At 38.8% G+C, this 20,814-nt stretch overlaps 1 protein-coding gene across 1 annotated transcript in view; it reads left to right on the top strand.

Annotated features, from left to right (window-relative positions):
• LOC128655782 (vomeronasal type-2 receptor 26-like) overlaps positions 1 to 20,814 on the top strand; it is a 108,861-nt gene that overhangs the window by 7,790 nt on the left and 80,257 nt on the right. The window lies entirely within an intron of this gene.

The following is a 20,814-nucleotide window of genomic DNA, read 5'->3' as shown; positions in this document are numbered from 1 at the left end:
AAACTGCACTAATGTAGTCGACTATGAAGAACAGTCTAATATTTTAATAAAGAAATTTAATGATAAAGGGTATGATGATAGATTAATTCAGGATAATTTTTACAAAATCAAAGAAATAGATAGAAAAGATTTACTCCAATACAAAAAAAGAGATGAAGAACCTAAAGAAACCAAAGAAACAGATGATATATCTGTACCTTTTATTACAAACTAAAATGGGGACTATAAGACTGTTGAACGTATTATTAAAAAACATTGGCACATAATTAGAGAAGATCCAATCATTGGAGATAAGATCTCTATTAACCCTAGGTTTATATACAAGAAATCAAAGAATCTAAAGAATACGCTGGCCCCTAGCAAGTTCGAAGCCAGCACTCAGTCCAAACAATGTGATCTCTTGGGGAACATAGTCAAAGGTTTTTTCCTTTGCCACTTCTGTAGATCTTGCCACTACACAAATAAAATTAAAGAGTATACGTCAACCCAAACAGGGAAAACATACCACATAAATGATACTATTAGATGCACAGATAAAGGCATCATTTACCTTATACAGTGTAGCTGCAAAAAGCAGTACCTAGGAGAGACCTCTAGAACACTCCGTGAGAGAATAAGAGAACATCTGTGCATTATTGAAAAAGGCACTAAGGATACACACTTATATAGACATTTCAGAGAGGTCCATAATAATAAATTAAAAGATTTTAAGTTCTGGGGGATAACCAAAGTTAAGCCAGAATGGAGAGGAGGTAATTTCGAAACGAAGCTCCTAAGAAAAGAAGCAGAACTTATATACACTATGAAAACACTACACCCACTGGGCTTAAACTCAGAACATGACGTTATTCCTTTTATGTTTGACTAAGTCTTCTAGTTAAAAACTAGAATCTATTCTATGTGACCGTACTGAGTCCAAGTCACCTTTTTTGTGCAATGCTTCTCTGTGCAATTCTCTATGTGCAACTTTTACCTATGTGTTCAACTTTTACCTATGTGTTTAACTTAATTACTAACATTATCTAAATATATTGATGCCCTTTTGGATACTCGTACAAAACATGGGTTCATTAATCCTGAGACTATTTATGAAGTTATATCACAATATTTGCATTGTAGGCTGTATGATTTGTAAGGATGCAGTAATATGTACAAAAGTTGTAAACGTACCTTAGCCTAAAAGGTGGGACAATAACATGATACCACCTTAACGGTTAGGAAAATGACTGAATACCACCTTTTCTGAAATAATTTGTAGACTACACACCCCTTTCCTCTTAACCAATAAGGGCCACTGATAGCCCTATATAGGATCCCACATTGACATTGAGCACACATCTTGAAAAAGCCCAGAGTGAGGGGAGAAACGTGTTGATCGTGTCTCAAGTCCTACAGGATATTTGTTACCAAGCCGACTTCATCTAAGGTCTGTGAATTGATACAGCCGATTGAAGGAGCGCACCTAACTGTCTATCACTTGAACTGACTACAATGGAGTAAGGATACCTGAGAGATCCGGCTAAATCTACAAAGCTAAGTCTGCATAAGGATCGCTTACATCCCCGGCAAATAAACATTGTACTTCCTTAAAGCAGCTGGATACTAGTTGCGTTACTTGAAAAGGATGACGTAAGTGGGCGACACCCGGAGAAGACGCCCACATTGCGAACACAACCCACGGACAGGCTGAACAGCTTCAAAACTTTGTTCACTTTAACAACTGTGACATAAAATAGCGCAAGGTACCGCTCTCGTATGTTAGTTTGATCCAATGCTCACTGACTATGATCATCTAAATACGATTGTTTTTTCTATTTTAGTGCACGTTCAGGAAATCTGCACTTATTGACTTATCTCCTGTTAGTAACTTGGTTTATACGCTGGACGTCCAGTTTTTATTTGCTCTCTGTGTATATATTACATTTTTTGATATATGTGCTAGGCTGCTTTAATATATGTGAGCACTTGTGGTTAATCACATCCCTTTTTATATGCTTTTTATGAGCTAGTTTAAAGGGCATCATTAATTACTTGTCAGTATTATATATATCACTACAGACTACAGTACCCTACCTGCCCTTTTTTATCTTCGTGCTATTTATTTATTTATTTTACTTATTCCAATTGCCACTTGTCATTTTAACTTGTTATAGTTTTCATCTCTGTGACAAATTAATTAAATATATTTTTATCTTTTTATCTTTTGGGTATTGTATTTATGATTATATAGCTGTATATTTTACAATCATTGTACATCACACTTTAGCATATTCACCTTATTAAATTTTCGTATTGGGTAATCTTTCCATAGTACCCTATTTTATATTCAGTGTAACCCTAGCTTCAGCGCCAGTATTTTCACACTAACTAGGTCTATATTAAGCCCTTTGGGTGTCATAAAATCTAATAGATGGATTAATTTTGTTTCACATTGTCTGAGTTTCATAAGTCTTTGTTGTTCATTACCCACTGAAGCTGGTATAAGTTCTAAGACTCTAACTGAAAGATTAATAGGATTCTGTCCATGTGTGGTTTTGAAATGCTCAGAGATGCTGTGATTCTCATAGCCTCTTTTTATATTATCTATGTGTTCATATATGCGATGCTTTACCTTTCTCTTGGTCCTGCCAACATAGATTTTTTTACACTCACAGGTTAGGCAATACACCGCATACATGGACACACAGGAGGCCTTATCTTTAATTTTAAATTCCTTCGCTCGGTTCCAATTGCTTACAGAATCTCCTTTTTTAATCAGTCCACACATACAACAGTTCAATCTGACACATTTAAATGTTCCTCCTTTACTTACACCCCAAGCTGAAAGATTCCCTATACTAGTTGATTTTATTGGCCTTAGTTTTGAAGGGGCTAATATATTTTTAATATTCTTGTTTTTCTTAAAAATTGTAACTGGATTTTTATCAAAGCGGGGCCCCAGAATGGGGTCCATTGTCAAAATATTCCAGTGTTTCTTCAAAGTTGATTTGATGAAGCCAGCCCCCGAGTTGTATGTAGTAATGAATTTTGCTCCTGTCCTATTCATACTATACAATATTGAATTTATCCTTGTTGATTAAAAGATCCTCTTATCCTACCTCTACTATCCTTTCTTGCTCTTTGGATTAATTAACGATTGTACCCTTTCTGAAGAAACTTCTGTTCAAGAATATCAGCTTCCTTTTCAAAATCATCTATAGCCATACAATTTCTACGTATTCTTAAAAACTGCCCCAATGGTATATTATGTTTCCATTGGGGCAAATGTCCACTCTCTGCATTTAGGAATCCGTTACTGTCTGTAGTTTTTCTATAGTTCTTTACTGCTATTCTAGTGGTGCTTTCATTTACATACAAAAGCAAATCCAAAAATTCCATCTGTTGACTATTTACTTTTCCTGCAAATTCAAGATTGAAGCTATTGCTATTCATATACAGTAGCTAATAAATTCTAGGGCATCCTTTTCGTCTCCCTTCCAAATCATAAGTATGTCGTTGATGTATCTACGATACATCACAATATTCTTCACAAAGGAGTTATTGTTCCATACATACCTCTCTTCAAAGGCTGGCATATAAATGTTGGCATAAGATGGGGCCATAGAAGTCCCCATGGCAGTTCCCCATATTTGTTGGTAATATTTACCTTCAAAAGAGAAGTGGTTATGGAACAATATAAATTCAATTCCCCTGGCTATAAACTGAACTTGAGCAGAAAGTAAATCACTATACATATCGAAAAATGCCACAAATGCTTTTACTCCCTGTACATGCGGGATGTTCGTGTACAGGGATGTAACATCACAGGATATCCATAAATAATTTTCATCCCAGTTCAGTCCTTCAAAAGTTTTTATAGTTTCTGTAGTGTCCTTCAAATATGATTTGATGAGTTTAACAGTTGGTTGTAAGAACCAATCCAGGTAGCAGGACAAATTACTTGTCAAAGAACCCACCCCGGAGATAATGGGTCTCCCCAGTGGGTTCTGTAAGTCCTTATGCACCTTTGATAGATGGTAAAACAAAGGTGCAGCGGGACAGGAGATCAGAATAAAATTGGCCTCCTCCGTATTCAGGATACCATCCTCCCTTCCCTTGAATATAAGGGTATTCAACTCAAGGCTGAACTGGGGAGTGGGGTCCTTATCCAGTTTCCTATATGTTTTGCTACAGTTCAATAGCCTGTATGCTTCCATCAAATATGAATCACGATCTTGTATAACTATCCCACCCCCCTTATCAGCTTGCTATATTGTTATTTCTGTATCAAGTTTCAATGAATCAAAGACTTTTCATTCTTGGTGGTTAAGATTATCTTTGGACTGGGTCTTAAAATAATTCCTAAACTCCTCCTTCACTATTTCATTAAACACTGGAATGTACTCACCCTGTGCAAAAATAGGATTGAACGAAGATGGGCGTTTAAAATAACTATGTTTAATGGGAATATCATTCTCATGTGTACTCAAATTAAGAAGTCCCTGGTCATTAGTACATCCCACAATACACTGTGTGTTCTGCTGTGCTTCTTCTCTTAAAGGGACAGTATACACTCATTTTCATATAACTGCATGTAATAGACACTACTATAAAGAATAAGATGCACAGATACTGATATAAAAATCCAGTATAAAACGGTTTAAAAACTTACTTAGAAGCTGTCAGTTTGGCTCTGTTGAAAAGGTAGCTGGAAAGCCCACTGCAAGTGGCAAATAAGACACTCCCCCCTCCCCCTTCTTTTGCATATGAAAAGACCCTTTACACAAACAGGAGCAAGCTGGAGAAGGTAGCTGACAGTATTCACATAAAGCTTTGGGGCTTGGTTAGGAGTCTGAAAATCAGAGCAATGTTATTTAAAAATAAGCAAAACTATACATTTATTTAAAAAAAAAACTTTATGGGCTATATAAATAGATCATCTACAAAACATTTATGCAAAGAAAAAATGAGTGTATAATGTCCCTTTAAGCTAACAAGGGCACTTAATGATTTGTAATCAGTCTCTTTTAGGATTATTTGGGAGGTATTATCCATATTATTCCCAAAATAATTTTTCAGAAAATAATGCTGCAAGGTTAATTTCCTTATATACTTCTGCAGATCAATAAAAATTTCAAAGCTATTAGGTTGGCTTTGTGGGGCAAACTTTAAAGAGGGAGGAGAGAAAACGGGGATGAAAAGAAAAAGAGGAACCAGAGCAGGGGTACGAGTTAGGGAATGTAAAATCAAGATGCAGGTATTAGAGGAAGGGAAAAAAGATGTATTCAATTTATCCAAGAGAATGCTTACTAATAATGAATATAAATTATTGGGGAAAGGATTAAAGTTTGAAGAAGCACTGGAATATTTTGACAATGGACCCCATTCTGGGGCCCCACTTTGATAAAAATCCAGTTACAATTTTTAAGAAAAACAAGAATATTAAAAATATATTAGCCCCTTCAAAACTAAGGCCAATAAAATCAACTAGTATAGGGAATCTTTCAGCTTGGGGTGTAAGTAAAGAGGAACATTTAAATGTGGCAGATTGAACTGTTGTATGTGTGGACTGATTAAAAAAGGAGATTCTGTAAGCAATTGGAACCAAGCAAAGGAATTTAAAATTAAAGATAAGGCCTCCTGTGTGTCCATGTATGCGGTGTATTGCCTAAACTTTGAGTGTAAAAAAATCTATGTGGGCAAGACCAAGAGAAAGGTAAAGCGCTGCATATATGAACACATAGATAATATAAAAAGAGGCTATTATTATTATTATTATTATTATTGGTTATTTGTAGAGCGCCAACAGATTCCACAGCGTTATAAACAAAGGGGGAGTACAACAAAACAATTATAGGGATCAAATGGGTAGAGGGCCCTGCCAAGAGTTGCACTGTTGTAGTCAGCTCTTAAGAAGGTGATCTACAAACAGCTGGACTCTTAGGCTTACATGCTAAGGGGGTTCAGGGGATAGCAATGGAGAATAGGAACTGGTATTAGGAAAGGTTAGTGTAGGTTGTATGCATCCCTGAACAGTAGAGTCTTTAGGAAGCACTTGAAGCTTTTAAAACTAGAAGAGAGTCTTGGGGAGCGAGGCAGAGAGTTCCACAAGATGGGAGCCAGTCTGGAGAAGTCCTGTAAACGGGAGTGTGATAAGGTGACAAGAGAGGAGGAAAGTAGGAGGTCATGAGCAGAGCGAAGGGGACGGGAGGGAGAGTATCTGGAGACAAGGTCTGATATATAGGGGGGAGCAGGGCAGTTGAGGGCTTTGTATGTCAGAATGAGAATTTTGTGTTTGATCCTAGAGGCAAGAGGAAGCCAGTGAAGGGATTGACAGAGAGGTGCAGCAGATGAAGAGCGACGTGTAAGGAAGATGAGCCTGGTAGAGGCATTCATTATGGATTGTAAAGGAGCTAGACAGCAGGTGGGGAGACCAGAGAGGACAGAGTTGCAGTAATCAAGGCGGGAACGAATGAGAGATTGGATTAAAATCTTAGTTGTGTCTTGTGTAAGGAAGTGTCTAATTTTAGAGATGTTTTTAAGGTGGAAGCGGCAGGCTTTAGCCAAGGACTGAATGTGAGGAGTGAAACAAAGATCTAAGTCAAATGTGACCCCGAGACATCCGGCATGCGGGGTAGGGGTAATGATGGAGTTGTCGACAGTTATAGAGAGATTGGGGTGGAGAGCTTTGAGGAAGGGGGCAAAATAAGGAGCTCAGTTATGGAGAGATTTAGCTTGAGGTAGTGAGAGGACATCCAGTTAGAGATGTGAGAAAGACAGTTAGTGACACGGGTTAGCAAGGAAGGAGATAGGTCTGGTGCAGAGAAGTAGATTTGGGTGTCGTCGGCATACAAATGATATTGTAACCCGTGGGACTTTATTAGGGAACCTAGTGATGACGTGTAGATTGAGAAGAGAAGGGGACCGAGGACAGAGCCTTGCGGTACTCCGACAAAAAGAAGGCTACACTAAAGGTACGGTTTGACAGTTAAGAAGAGAGCCACAAGAGGGCTGTGTCACAGATGCCGAAGGATTGGAGGGTTTGGAGCAAAAGAGAGTGGTCAACAGTGTCAAAGGCTGCGGACAGATAAAGGAGGATAAGCAGAGAGAAGTGGCCTTTTGATTTTGCTGTAAGTAGGTCGTTGGTAACCTTAACAATTGCTGTCTCTGTGGAGTGATGGGGACGAAATCCAGATTGCAGTGGGTCAAGGAGGGAGTTTATTGTAAGGAAATGGGATAGGCATGCATAAAATCATTTTTCGAGAAGCTTTGATGCAAGAGGGAGGAGGGAAATAGGGCGGTAGTTGAATGGGGAGGTAGGATCAAGGGAAGGTTTTTTGAGGATAGGTGTGACCAGTGCATGTTTCAGCGATGAGGGAAATATACCGGTGCTGAGGGAGAGGTTGAAAGTGTGTGTGAGTATAGGGGTGAGGGTAGCAGAGAGGGAGGGGAGTAGCTGTGAGGGGATAGGGTCAAGGAGACAGGTCGTGATGTGAGAGCACAGTATAAGTGCCGAAACTTCTTCCTCAATGACAGGGGAGAATGAGCTAAGTTTAAGGTTATATGGGTAGTGGTTGATTGAGAGCATTTGAGGGGGTGAGAGAAAGGAATTATGTTGAGAGCTGATTTAATTTCTGATGGAGTCGATTTTGTTATTGAAGTGGCTGGCAAAGTCTTGAGCTGACAGAGAAGTTGTATTAGGAGGTTGGGGAGGGCGGAGAAGGGTATTGAAAGTGGAGAACAAACATTTTGGGTTTGAAGAAAGATTACAGATAAGAGTAGAGAAGTAATGTTGCTTATGGAAATTAAGGGCAGAATAGTAGGAGTTCAAGAAAAATTTGTAATGTTGAAAAACAGCTGAATTCCTAGATTTTCTCCAGTGCCGCTCAGCATTACGGGGACATCTGCGTAGGTATCGTGTCAGAGGAGTATGCCAGGGCTGAGGATGAGTGTTTGATTTCCGAGCTATGGTAAGAGGAGCGAGATTGTCAAGGACGGATGTAAGGGTGGAGTTATAGTGGCAGATAGATTGGTCAGGGCAGGAAAAGGAGGAGAAGGATGAGAGCAGAGGTTTGAGGGAATTAGAAAGCTGTTGTTGATCTAATGACATAATGCGTCTGTGAAGTTTGGTGTGAGGAGCAGAAGGAGGGAAAGTTGTAGGGAGGGATGATATGTTGAAAGTAAGGAGATGGTGGTCAGAAAGAGGAAAGGGTGAGTTTGTGAAGTTTGAGAGAGTGCATTGATAACTAAAGATCAGGTCAAGGGAGTGACCATCTTTGTGAGTGGGAGAATCAGTCCTTTGTGTTATGAGAATCACAGCATCTCTGAGCATTTCAAAACCACACATGGACAGAATCCTATTAATCTTTCAGTTAGAGTCTTAGAACTTATACCAGCTTCAGTGGGTAATGAACAACAAAGACAATGTGAAACAAAATGGATCCATCTATATGATTGTATGACACCCAAAGGGCTTTATATAGACCTAGATCTGCAGGCTTTTATAGCATGAATATAGTCTAAAGGATGAATAGAATGGGAAGCCCTGCTAGGTGCATATCTAAACTTGAAATTTAGTGTTCTCTTATCAATATTTAATTTTCTTTTAAGGTACTTTTAATATGTTGTTTTTTTAAAGATATATGAACTATAATTGTTTTTAAATATTGGAATGGTATGTAATAGTTTTTATATTTAAGTTATTATTCAGTGATGTCCAAGTAAGATACATATATCAACTATGACAAGGTATGAAACTTACCACTCAGTATTATAGATAGTGATGTCTCGAAACAAAAAAATTGGGTTCGCAAACGGCGAACGCGAACTTCCACAAAAGATCGCGAACGGGTGAACCGGGCGAACCGCCATAGACTTCAATAGGCAGGCAAATTTTAAAACCCACAGGGACTCTTTCTGGCCACAATAGTGATGGAAAAGTTGTTTCAAGGGTACTAACACCTGGACTGTGGCATGCCGGAGGGGGATCCATGGCAAAACTCCCATGGAAAATTACATAGTTGATGCAGAGTCTGGTTTTAATCCATAAAGGGCATAAATCACCTAACATTCCTAAATTGTTTGGAATAACGTGCTTTAAAACATCAGGTATGATGTTGTATCGATCAGGTAGTGTAAGGGTTACACCCGCTTCACAGTGCGCAGTGTAGGTGATATACCTGCCCTGACCATGCTTTGCAGACCAGGTATCAGTGGTCAGATGGACCCTTGCCCCAACACTGTGTGCCAGACATGCCATTATAGCAGACTTATATGGCTTTGGCGTTGCTTTTTGGTAATTAGAAGGCTGCTAAATGCCACTGCGCACCACACGTGTTTTATGCCCAGCAGTGAAGGGGTTAATTAGGGAGCATGTAGGCAGCTTGTAGAGTTAATTTTAGCTTAAGTGTAGTGTAGTAGACAACCCAAAGTATTGATCTAGGCCCATTTTGGTATATTTCATGCCACCATTTCACCGCCAAATGCGATCAAATAAAAAAAAATTGTTCACTTTTTCACAAACTTTAGGTTTCTCACAGAAATTATTTACAAACAACTTATGCAATTATGGCATAAATGGTTGTAAATGCTTCTCTGGGATCCCCTTTGTTCAGAAACAGCAGACTTATATGGCTTTGGTAATTAGAAGGCTGCTAAATGCCACTGCGCACCACACGTGTTTTATGCCCAGCAGTGAAGGGGTTAATTAGGGAGCATGTAGGGAGCTTGTAGAGTTAATTTTAGCTTAAGTGTAGTGTAGTAGACAACCCAAAGTATTGATCTAGGCCCATTTTGGTATATTTCATGCCACCATTTCACCGCCAAATGCGATCAAATAAAAAAAATTGTTCACTTTTTCACAAACTTTAGGTTTCTCACAGAAATTATTTACAAACAACTTATGCAATTATGGCATAAATGGTTGTAAATGCTTCTCTGGGATCCCCTTTGTTCAGAAATAGCAGACTTATATGGCTTTGGTAATTAGAAGGCTGCTAAATGCCACTGCGCACCACACATGTTTTATGCCCAGCAGTGAAGGGGTTAATTAGGGAGCATGTAGGGAGCTTGTAGAGTTAATTTTAGCTTAAGTGTAGTAGACAACCCAAAGTATTGATCTAGGCCCATTTTGGTATATTTCATGCCACCATTTCACCGCCAAATGCGATCAAATAAAAAAAAATTGTTCACTTTTTCACAAACTTTAGGTTTCTCACAGAAATTATTTACAAACAACTTATGCAATTATGGCATAAATGGTTGTAAATGCTTCTCTGGGATCCCCTTTGTTCAGAAATAGCAGACTTATATGGCTTTGGCGTTGCTTTTTGGTAATTAGAAGGCTGCTAAATGTCACTGCGCACCACATGTGTTTTATGCCCAGCAGTGAAGGGGTTAATTAGGGAGCATGTAGGCAGCTTGTAGAGTTAATTTTAGCTTAAGTGTAGTGTAGTAGACAACCCAAAGTATTGATCTAGGCACATTTTGGTATATTTAATGCCACCATTTCACCGCCAAATGCGATCAAATTTAAAAAAAACTTAATTATGGCACAAATGGTTTTAAATGCTTCTCTGGGATCCCCTTTGTTCAGAAATAGCAGACATATATGACTTTGGCGTTGCTTTCTGGTAATTAGAAGGCCGCTAAATGCTGCTGCGCATCACACGTGTATTATGGCTAGCAGTGAAGGGGTTAATTAGGTAGTTTGTAGGGAGCTTGCAGGGTTCATTTTAGCTTTAGTGTAGAGATCAGCCTCCCACCTGACACATCAGACCCCCTGATCCCTCCCAAACAGCTCCCTTCCCTCCCCCACCCCACAATTGTCCCCGCCATCTTAAGTACTGGCAGAAAGTCTGTCAATACTAAAATAAAAGGTTTTTAAAAAAAAAAAAAAATTTTTTTTTAGCATATTTACATATGCTGTGGTGTAGCATCCCCCCTTAGCCCCCAAACTCCCTGATCCCCCCAAAACAGCTCTCTAACCCTCCCCATCTGCCTTATTGTTGGCCATCTTGGGTACTAGCAGCTGTCTGCTATTATTTCACAGTCAAAAAAGTGTTGTGTTTTTTAAATGTACACTACTGTTACACCAGATATGAGTGGTGGCACTGGGCAAGTGGGCACAGTATACGCTGTGAGCCTGACACACACGCTGACAGGCAGGCAACTGCAATTAGATTACACAGGAAAAAAAAAAAAAAAAAAGCAGACTGATGTTCTAGCCCTAAAAAGGGCTTTTTGGGGTGCTGTCCTTACAGCAGAGATCAGATGAGTCCTTCAGGACTGTAGTGGACACTGAATACACTAGCCTAGCTATCGATTTCCCTATTAAATCAGCAGCAGCTACACTGTCCCTCCTCTCACTAAGAATGCAGCTTCCAAATGAATCTAAAATGGATTCTGTCCAGGAGGTGGGAGGGTCTGGGAGGGAGGGTCTGCTGCTGATTGGCTGTAATGTGTATTCTGACTGTGAGGTACAGGGTCAAAGTTTACTCAATGATGACGAATTAGGGGCGGATCGAACATCGCATATGTTCGCCCGCCGAGGTGAACGCGAACATGCTATGTTCGCCGGCGAACTATTCGCAACATCACTAATTATAGATCATTATTTTTTTTCTAGAAAAAATGGCATTTACGTAAAGTGTGATTACACATATGAGGTTACCTTTTAAGGTTCTATTTAAATTTGTTTTAAGTTGTATATATTTATTGATATATGTTCAACTTATTATGTATGTTTTTCCATAATATGTTTATTTTTTATATCTGTTTTTGTGTGAAAAAGAGCTATATAGCTTGTTCTAGGAGAAAAGTCAGGATGACAATAGTAATATGTTTACCTTTACTTAGAGGCTGGTCCTAATTATCTGGATGGATTGGTCGATGGTAAATCATATGGGACGGTCAAAATGATACCGGATTGGGCAATGTCATGATAATGTCAGTATTCTTACGCCCAAAATAAGATTCTGGTCCGGATCGTCTTATTGGATTGGCTAGATAATAACCAATTGGGAAATGGTTTTAAGGACTTAAGGATATGCTGTATTATACAGTGTACAATCATTTCCTCTTGAAAAAGTTTGCACAGGGCGAACAAAACACGTTGGGGGCGGAGCTTGATGAGGCTCTTATGGACAGCTTTTGCATCAGAGAAAGAGACTGGTGATTAAACACCTAAGTGTGACTGAGACACCACTTTTGATTCGAACTGGGACCCTCTTCTCTTTCCCTATATTGGAATACAGGCTTGTGATTATTTTTATCTTGTAAGTGTTTTTAACCGCTATATGCTTAATAAAACATAAAACATCTACCTTGATGTGGGTTTGCGCTCTGTTCTTTTTGCAACAGGATTACTACATATAGAGACTGCTTGGTGACACATCTCTGGAAGTAGCTGCAACCCTCAGATTGGGGCCATTGTGGGAAAAAAAATGTTTGGAATATAACCTAAATGATGTATTGGGACTATTGATCTCCTGTAACCAGCACCACTCTCTTAGCTGGATGTGGTAAATGTATCATTTATCTAACATTTTTCAACTGTGATTATATCATAACCTTATATTTTAGTTTTATAAAAGTAATACTGTCTTCTACTGTGTTTCTACATGATCAATTTTTTTGTATATTTTTTGATCATAAGGAAACCGTTATTCACAACATACAGGTTAAACTCGAAAAATTAGAATATGGTGCAAAAGTTAATTTATTTCACTAATGCAACTTAAAAGGTAAAACTAATATATGAGATAGACTCATTACATGCAAAGCAAGATAGTTCAAGCCATGATTTGTCATAATTGTGATGATTATGGCTTTACAGCTCATGAAAACCCCAAATCCACAATCTCAGAAAATTAGAATATTACATGCAATCAATAAAACAAGGATTGTACATAGAACAATATCGGACCTCTGAAAAGTATAAGCATGCATACTGTATGTACTCAGTACTTGGTTTGGGCCCCTTTTGCAGCAATTACTGCCTCAATGCGGCGTGGCATGGAAGCTATCAGCCTGTGGCACTGCTGAGGTGTTATGGAAGACCAGGATGCTTCAATAGCGACCTTCAGCTCTTCTGCATTATTCAGTCTCATGTCTCTCATCTTATGGCAATGCCCCATAGATTCTCTATGGGGTTCAGGTCAGGCGAGTTTGCTGGCTAATCAAGCACAGTAATCCCACGGTCATTGAACCAGGTTTTGGTACTTTTGGCAGTGTGGGCAGGTGCCAAGTCCTGCTGGAAAATGAAGTCAGCATCCCCATAGAGCTCGTCTGCGGAAGGAAGCATAAAGTGCTCCAAAATATCCTGGTAGACGGCTGCATTGACCCTGGACTTAATGAAGCACAGCGGACCAACACCAGCAGATGACATGGCTCCCCAAATCAACACAGACTGTGTAAACTTCACACTGGACTTCAAGCATCTTGCAGTGTGTGCCTCTCCATTCTTCCTCCATACTCTGGGTCCAAACGCCTAGATTTAGAGTTCTGCGTTAGCCGTCAAAACCAGCGTAAAGGGCTCCTAACGCTACTTTTTACCGCCGGCTGGTATTTAGAGTTTACTTACCGACACTCAAAAATCTCCTAACGCTGAAATCATTACCGACAACACAGACCCAGGAGTTAACATCTAACGACAAAATAAACATCCACGAATCACAAAACAAATATTACACAAAGTACACTTACACTCATACAAACATTACACTATATTTATTTTTCATTTTTAATATTTTCACGTCAAAATAGAAAGGATCAAAGTTGCAAGATCTCGGGTGTTAGAAAAAAAAAACTACACAAATCCATTTTGCCATTGACTTACATTGACAGATGGGAAAAGACACTCATATAGCTACATCTAACTAATAATATTATCACATACATACACTCATCGATGCATACAAACAATATACACCAAATTACATACACAAAGAAGAATATGATTACGAAATAAATACGATTTAGCTACTTTTTCACACAAGACCATGACGTCACTCACTTTACGCTCAAAACCAGTCTTGGATTTCATTTACACACACATTTTTAGCCTCCATTGACTTCTATGGGGAAGACGTGCTCGTGCACGAGACAGACAGATTTCCCTAACGCACGCAAAAAGCGTAGACAAAAAAACTCTAAATACCAGCGCTAGAATTCGGAAAATAACTCATGTTTTTTTGCGTTAGCCCCAGCTATGACAAATAGATCAAGAAATGGCTATTTCCCTATGGAGTTATGGATTTTACTTATGGGAAATTCACAACAACATTAAATTGTCTGATACTTTTACATTACATCAACTACAAATCACCATCACTAGTAACAAACATTTTCAACAATTACATCACATTTAAACGGACACAAAAATAATTGGAACATTTCAGGATTCACAAACAGTAGACAATTGGAAACACCTCTTATTTACCTTTATTATAGCATTTCATTTATTCAACTCATATGCTTGCAGCAACAGCATATCTACATAGGCTTAACACATGATCATTCATGGAAGCACATACTTTACTTTTACACCATTCACTCATACATGTGCATCCAAATGATGGGGGGAAAACACATTTCATTCTCTCTATGAATCAGGAAACAGAAAATAGGGATTTTACTGTACCTTTAACATCACGATTCACTCAGAATAAACCATTAGGAATTACGTACAATAACAACATCATTACAACAGATTACAGCTGTCACTTTTTGGGAAGGAACAACAATGCTAGACCGCTTTATAGAAGTCAGCATATGTGGGACACAATCACAATATATATACGTAAATGTACATAACACGCATCACGCAAGAACAAACCACACATTTATATTTTAATCATCACACAATAACAATGTAGTCAAATATAACAACACAATGAGGATTTCATAACTACACAGGCAGGTTAATAATATGATGACGTCATTAGAAGATTCAACCATACACATTACAGCTTTACGACTGTACCGCCCCTTTCAGAACTTTAGCACTCAATACTACAATACAACATATACGTAAACAACAGTTTGGAACATCATTATTATGGCGATTTTAATGGGACGCGTAATAAATATTGTCAGCTCGCAAATCACTTATATATACAATACTACAGATGACAGCCGGAAGTTCGGAATTATTAGTGCGATTTTAATGGGACGCGTACAATATTGACATCTCACAAATCACTTATATATACAATACTACAGATGACAGCCAGAAGTTCAGAATTATTAGTGCGATTTTAATGGGATGCGTACAATATTGACATCTCGCAAATCACTTATATATACAATACTACAGATGACAGCCGGAAGTTCAGAATTATTAGTGCGATTTTAATGGGACGCGTACAATATTGACATCTCGGCAATGACTTATATATACAATACTATAGATGACAGCCGGAAGTTCGGAATTATTAGTGCGATTTTAATGGGACGCGTACAATATTGACATCTCGCAAATCACTTATATATACAATACTACAGATGACAGCAGGAAGTTCTTCAGTATTATTGCGATTTTAAAGGGACGCGGACAATATTGACATCTCGCCAATCACTTATATATACAATACTACAGATGGAAACCGGAAGTTCGGAATTATTATTGTGATTTTAATGGGACGCGTACAATATTGACATCTCGCAAATCACTTATATATACAATACTACAGATGACAGCCGGAAGTTCGGAATTATTATTGCGATTTTAATGGGACGCATACAATATTGACATCTCGCCAATCACTTATATATACAATACTACAGATGTCAGCTGTTACTTTATCGTTTACAAACAATATTGCAGCAACATTGATCGATCACATTCTATGCACACATTATACACAAGTATGCACTTTCATTCATGTTAGCGTGGATGTGTGCTTTTTACTATAACATCGCGTTTAATAAATATTTATTACGCATATGAACAAACATTACGAAGATGCACTGTATATGTGTTACATTTTACACTTTCACATTGCGATTCATTGGTGGAAAACAACATTTCATCAAACACCTAAAAAAACGCCCACTTTGAAAGCATTTGCGCCGCTCACATACAAACAAGTGAATACAATCAGCAATCATTACAAACTCACTACCATTGGACTAATTGCACTATAAATCCCCCAAACAACATGGCCAAAGCGTCCATGGTGATCGACATTGTATCAATTCGCTTCTGTGTTTTTGCATACCTTGTTACTCCTTGCGTTGTGTTTGCTCTCCTGTTTGGTTTCGTGCTGCTAAGCTTGGCAAATATGGATGACGATCTGATAGACGCTGCTGGTGGTGCTGTTGCCCAAGTAGCGGTTGATAGAATCAGGCAGCCTCGGCAGCTCCGAGTGAGACAAAGGGCTCGTCTGGTTAGAGGTCCTCGTCTCTAGAGGGTAAGACCCACCTTGGAAAACATGAGCGACTTTGGGGTTTATGACAAGTATAGGCTCAATCGCGAACAGCTCATTGGCCTTTACGATGTTCTTAGACCTCATCTGGAGCCACGTATATGAATAAGGACTGCTGTCCCTGGCATCACTAAGATGCTAAGTTTTATATACGTCCTGGCCTCCGGGAGTTTTCAATCAGGAGAGATGTACATGCATGGCCTGTCTCAAGGTGTTGTTTGATCACTTTCTGGACACCATGGTACGTATCAGTAAGCATTACATAGGATTCCCTCAGAATGATGGTGATTGGAGGTGCCTGAAGAGGGAATTCTTTGTAATAGCTGAATTGCCCAATGTCTTGGGAGCAATAGATTGCACCCACATTGCGCTGCATGCTCCAGCTGATGACTTGCCCTTCCGAAATCGCAAACATTTCCATAGCCTCAATGTGCAGTATGTTTGTGACGCACGGATGCGGATTATGCACGTGTGTGCGAATTTCGGCGGGGCTTGTCATGATGCCCGCATCCTCTCTCTGTCCTCCCTGTGGTGGCAGTTTGAGGAAAGACAATTTCCCCCTGGGTATCTCGTTGGTGAGTATTTGTGCACAACATGGTTAATTAGTTAGACAATTGCCACTGTAGTCTTAAACTGTTAGTGTAATGTGCAGCTATAGGATGCAATTTAACCATTTCTTTATCTTTCCACAAATGTCTAGTTTTAGCTAAAAACAGATATGTAGCATGTCTTACCTTAAATGGTCAGATAGAGAATGCAATGTAACCATGTCATTGTCTCTTTCCGCAAATGTCTAGTTTTAGCTCAAAACAGATATGTAGCATGTCTTACCTTAAATGCTCAGAGAATGCAATGTAACCATGTCATTGTCTCTTTCCGCAAATGTTTAGTTTTAGATCAAAACAGATATGTAGCATGTCTTACCTTAAATGCTCAGATAGAGAATGCAATGTAACCATGTCATTGTCTCATTCCGCAAATGTCTAGTTTTAGATCAAAACAGATATGTAGCATGTCTTACCTTAAATGCTCAGATAGAGAATGCAATGTAACCATGTCATTGTCTCTTTCCGCAAATGTCTAGTTTTAGCTCAAAGCAGATATGTAGCATGTTCTAGCTTAAATGGTCAGATCGAGAATGCAATTTAACCATGTCATTGTCTCTTTCCGCAAATGTCTAGTTTTAGCTCAAAGCAGATATGTAGCATGTTCTAGCTTAAATGGTCAGATTGAAAATGCAATTTAACCATTTATTTTTAATTTTAGCAATTGTCTGGTTTATGCAAAATATGCATCTGTAGCATGTCTTAGCTGAAATGGGCAGATAGAGAATAAGATTTAACCATGTCATTGTCTCTTTCCGCAAATGTCTAGTTTTAGCTAAAAACAGATATGTAGCATATTCTAGCTTAAATGGTCAGATCGAGAATGCCATTTAACCATGTCATTGTCTCTTTCCGCAAATGCCTAGTTTTAGCTAAAAACAGATATGTAGCATGTTCTAGCTTAAATGGCCAGATTGAAAATGCTATTTAACCATTTTTCTTTTATTTTAGCAAAGGTCTGGTTTATGCGAAATACGCATAGGTAGCATGTCTTAGCTGAAATGGGCAGATAGAGAATAAGATTTAACCATGTCATTGTCTCTTTCCGCAAATGTCTAGTTTTAGCTAAAAACAGATATGTAGCATGTTCTAGCTTAAATGGCCAGATTGAAAATGCAATTTAACCATTTTCTTTTATTTTAGCAAAGGTCTGGTTTATGCAAAATACGCATAGGTAGCATGTCTTAGCTGAAATGGGAAGATCGAGAATAAGATTGAACTAGATTATTATTTTTAAATTAAAACATTTGTTATTGGATTATCGTGTACACAAATAAATTTAATATCATTACATTTTTTTTAATTAAATTTTCATTTTGTTCTGTTCATAATTTATAGGTGATTCTGGTTACATGAGCCGGCCTTGGCTCATTACGCCGTTACGTAACCCTACTGATGAGGCTCAGGAGCGCTACAATAGGGCGCACAAGAGGACTAGGGCTGTAGTCGAGAGGATGTTTGGGCTCCTCAAAATGAGATTCAGATGCCTTGACAGGTCGGGAGGAGCCCTCCAGTACAGCCCTAGGAAGGTGGCGAAGATCGTTATAGCCTGTAGCGTCCTGCATAATATTGCACAGCGGGCTGGGATGCTGCAGGCTGTCCAGGAGCCCCGACGCCTCCTCCAAGATGAGGAATACGAGCCTGTTCTAGAGGGGCTATTCCGGGACGAGGGGCTCAATGTCAGAGCAGACATCATCAACCGCCACTTCAGATGGTAAATAATAGAAGTTAGATTGGAGTATTGTCAATAGATGTGAATTCTAGGGAAATGACAAGTAGAGAATTGTGCAAACATGTTAGGATTGTTCATCAAATGATAACAATTTTTACATTTATTAATATAGGTGATGCTCTGGTCATTGGGTCCTGTAACGAGTCTTTGCCACCTGTTTTTTAAAGACAACATCAGCTGGTAAGTATAAATGTATGGACTGTGGCTGGCAGGAATTTGGCACAAAAATACATCATATGGCATACATTTTCAAAACTAGTATTTAGTTGACACATTACTTAAAATTTGGATACTCAGAAAGGGATCCTCTAGCATGACTATCCTCTAGCATGACTATGGTTCAAAGTCAGATTCAAAGTCACACATTAGAGGTTCGGTCTGCTCAATATGACTCATCTTCACACTTGATTGATAGAACATAACACAAGATGCTACCAGGGCCGCCATAAGGGGGTGATAGGGGTGACTCCTGTCAGGGGCCCAGTGGGCCAGGGGGGCCCCATGAGGCAAGAACTAAAAAAAAAAAAAAAAAAAAAATTTTTTTAAATTTTGGCAGCCACCAGTGGGTACTACAGCAGAGTACTAATTGAGCATGGGAAATGTTATTACAAGGAGTAAAGTATTAGCATTTGAGAGGATTTCTGAGTGTGCATTAAACCACTATGCACAGTGTGAGACAGACTTGGCACTTTGTTTGTACAGTGTGTGCCTGAGTCAGACGGCAGATCACTTTCATTTGCAGAGGAGGTAGGACTTATTTAGCAAATGTTTTTTTATTTCTTTGTGCAATTTCGGATTGTAACTTCAGTGTGGTAGTAGTTGTATGGTGGGGCCAGGGGTCTATAAAAACACATTTTTTTAGCAGCAGTGTATTTATGATTATTTGACAATGCTGTAGAAATTCTATATTTAAAACCATGCAGAAATGTTTACCATGCATGTCACACAATGTTGATTTAGGGGATGCAAGGTGCATCAATGTTTCCTCCTGTGAGTGTTTATGTGGGTGTCTGTCTTTATGTCTTTGTGCTTTGGTTTGTGTCTCTGTGTGTATGTATTTTTTTTCTGTGGGTCTCTCTGTGAGGGTGGGTGTGTATGTCTTTGTGCATTTTCTTTGGATGTCTGTGAGGGTGTGTGCATATGTCTTTGAGCTTTTTCTATGGGTGTCTCTGTGAGGGTGTGTGTATGTTTGTCTTTGTGTATTTTCTCTGGATGCCTCTGTGAGGGTGGGTGTGTATGTCTGTGTTTTCTATGGGTGTCTCTGTGAGGGTGTGTGTATGTATGTATGTCTGTGTTTTCTGTGGATGTCTCTGTGAGGGTGTGCGTTTTCTGTGGGTGTCTCTGTGAGGGTGTGTGTATGTCTTTGTGTGTTTTCTCTGGATATCTCAGTGAGGGTGTGTGTATGTATGTCTTTCTGTGTTTTATGTGGTTGTCTCTCTGTGTGTGTATGTCTTTGTGTGTTTTCTGTGAGTTTCTCTGTGTGTGTGTGTCTTTGTGTGTTTTCTGAGGCTGTCTCTGTCAGTGTTTCCTTGGGTGTATGTGCAAGTTTGAGTTTGTGTGTGTGTGTGTCCATTGTCTGTTCCTTTTTAGGACATTTTGACCTTACTACTGATTATTCACATCTTTCTACAGACTTTGAGACTAATGAGACCTTCCCGGAAGTCACCAATCCATCATTTAACCTTTAAATTATTGTTTAGGCAGTTCAGGACCCTTCCTTTCAGCCACTGCATGCTGTTGTCATCATTTAGTTGGCATCTTCCTTTACAAAAAGATAATCAGAACTCCATATTTTGTTTTCTAAATCTCCTTTTTTTTTTTTACAAAACTTTAGTCTACCTCATTACTTGTCAGGTCAATGGAAACAAGTGCTGAGTGTCTGTTTGGGTGTCTGTGTCTGAGTGTGTTTCTTTGCGTGTCTGCTAGAGTGTCTATATGTGAATCCTTATGTGTGAGTGTGTGTTTCAATGTATGAGTGTGTCTGTGTGTTTGTATGTTACTACCTTTACAACATTTCCAAGTTTAAATAGACACTTAAAAATAAAGTGCATATACGTTTTAGTAACTTGGT

Source organism: Bombina bombina, chromosome 4 (assembly GCF_027579735.1).
Source record: "Bombina bombina isolate aBomBom1 chromosome 4, aBomBom1.pri, whole genome shotgun sequence".
Classification (NCBI taxonomy): domain Eukaryota; kingdom Metazoa; phylum Chordata; class Amphibia; order Anura; family Bombinatoridae; genus Bombina; species Bombina bombina.
This window is presented reverse-complemented; position numbering and strand designations above follow the sequence as displayed.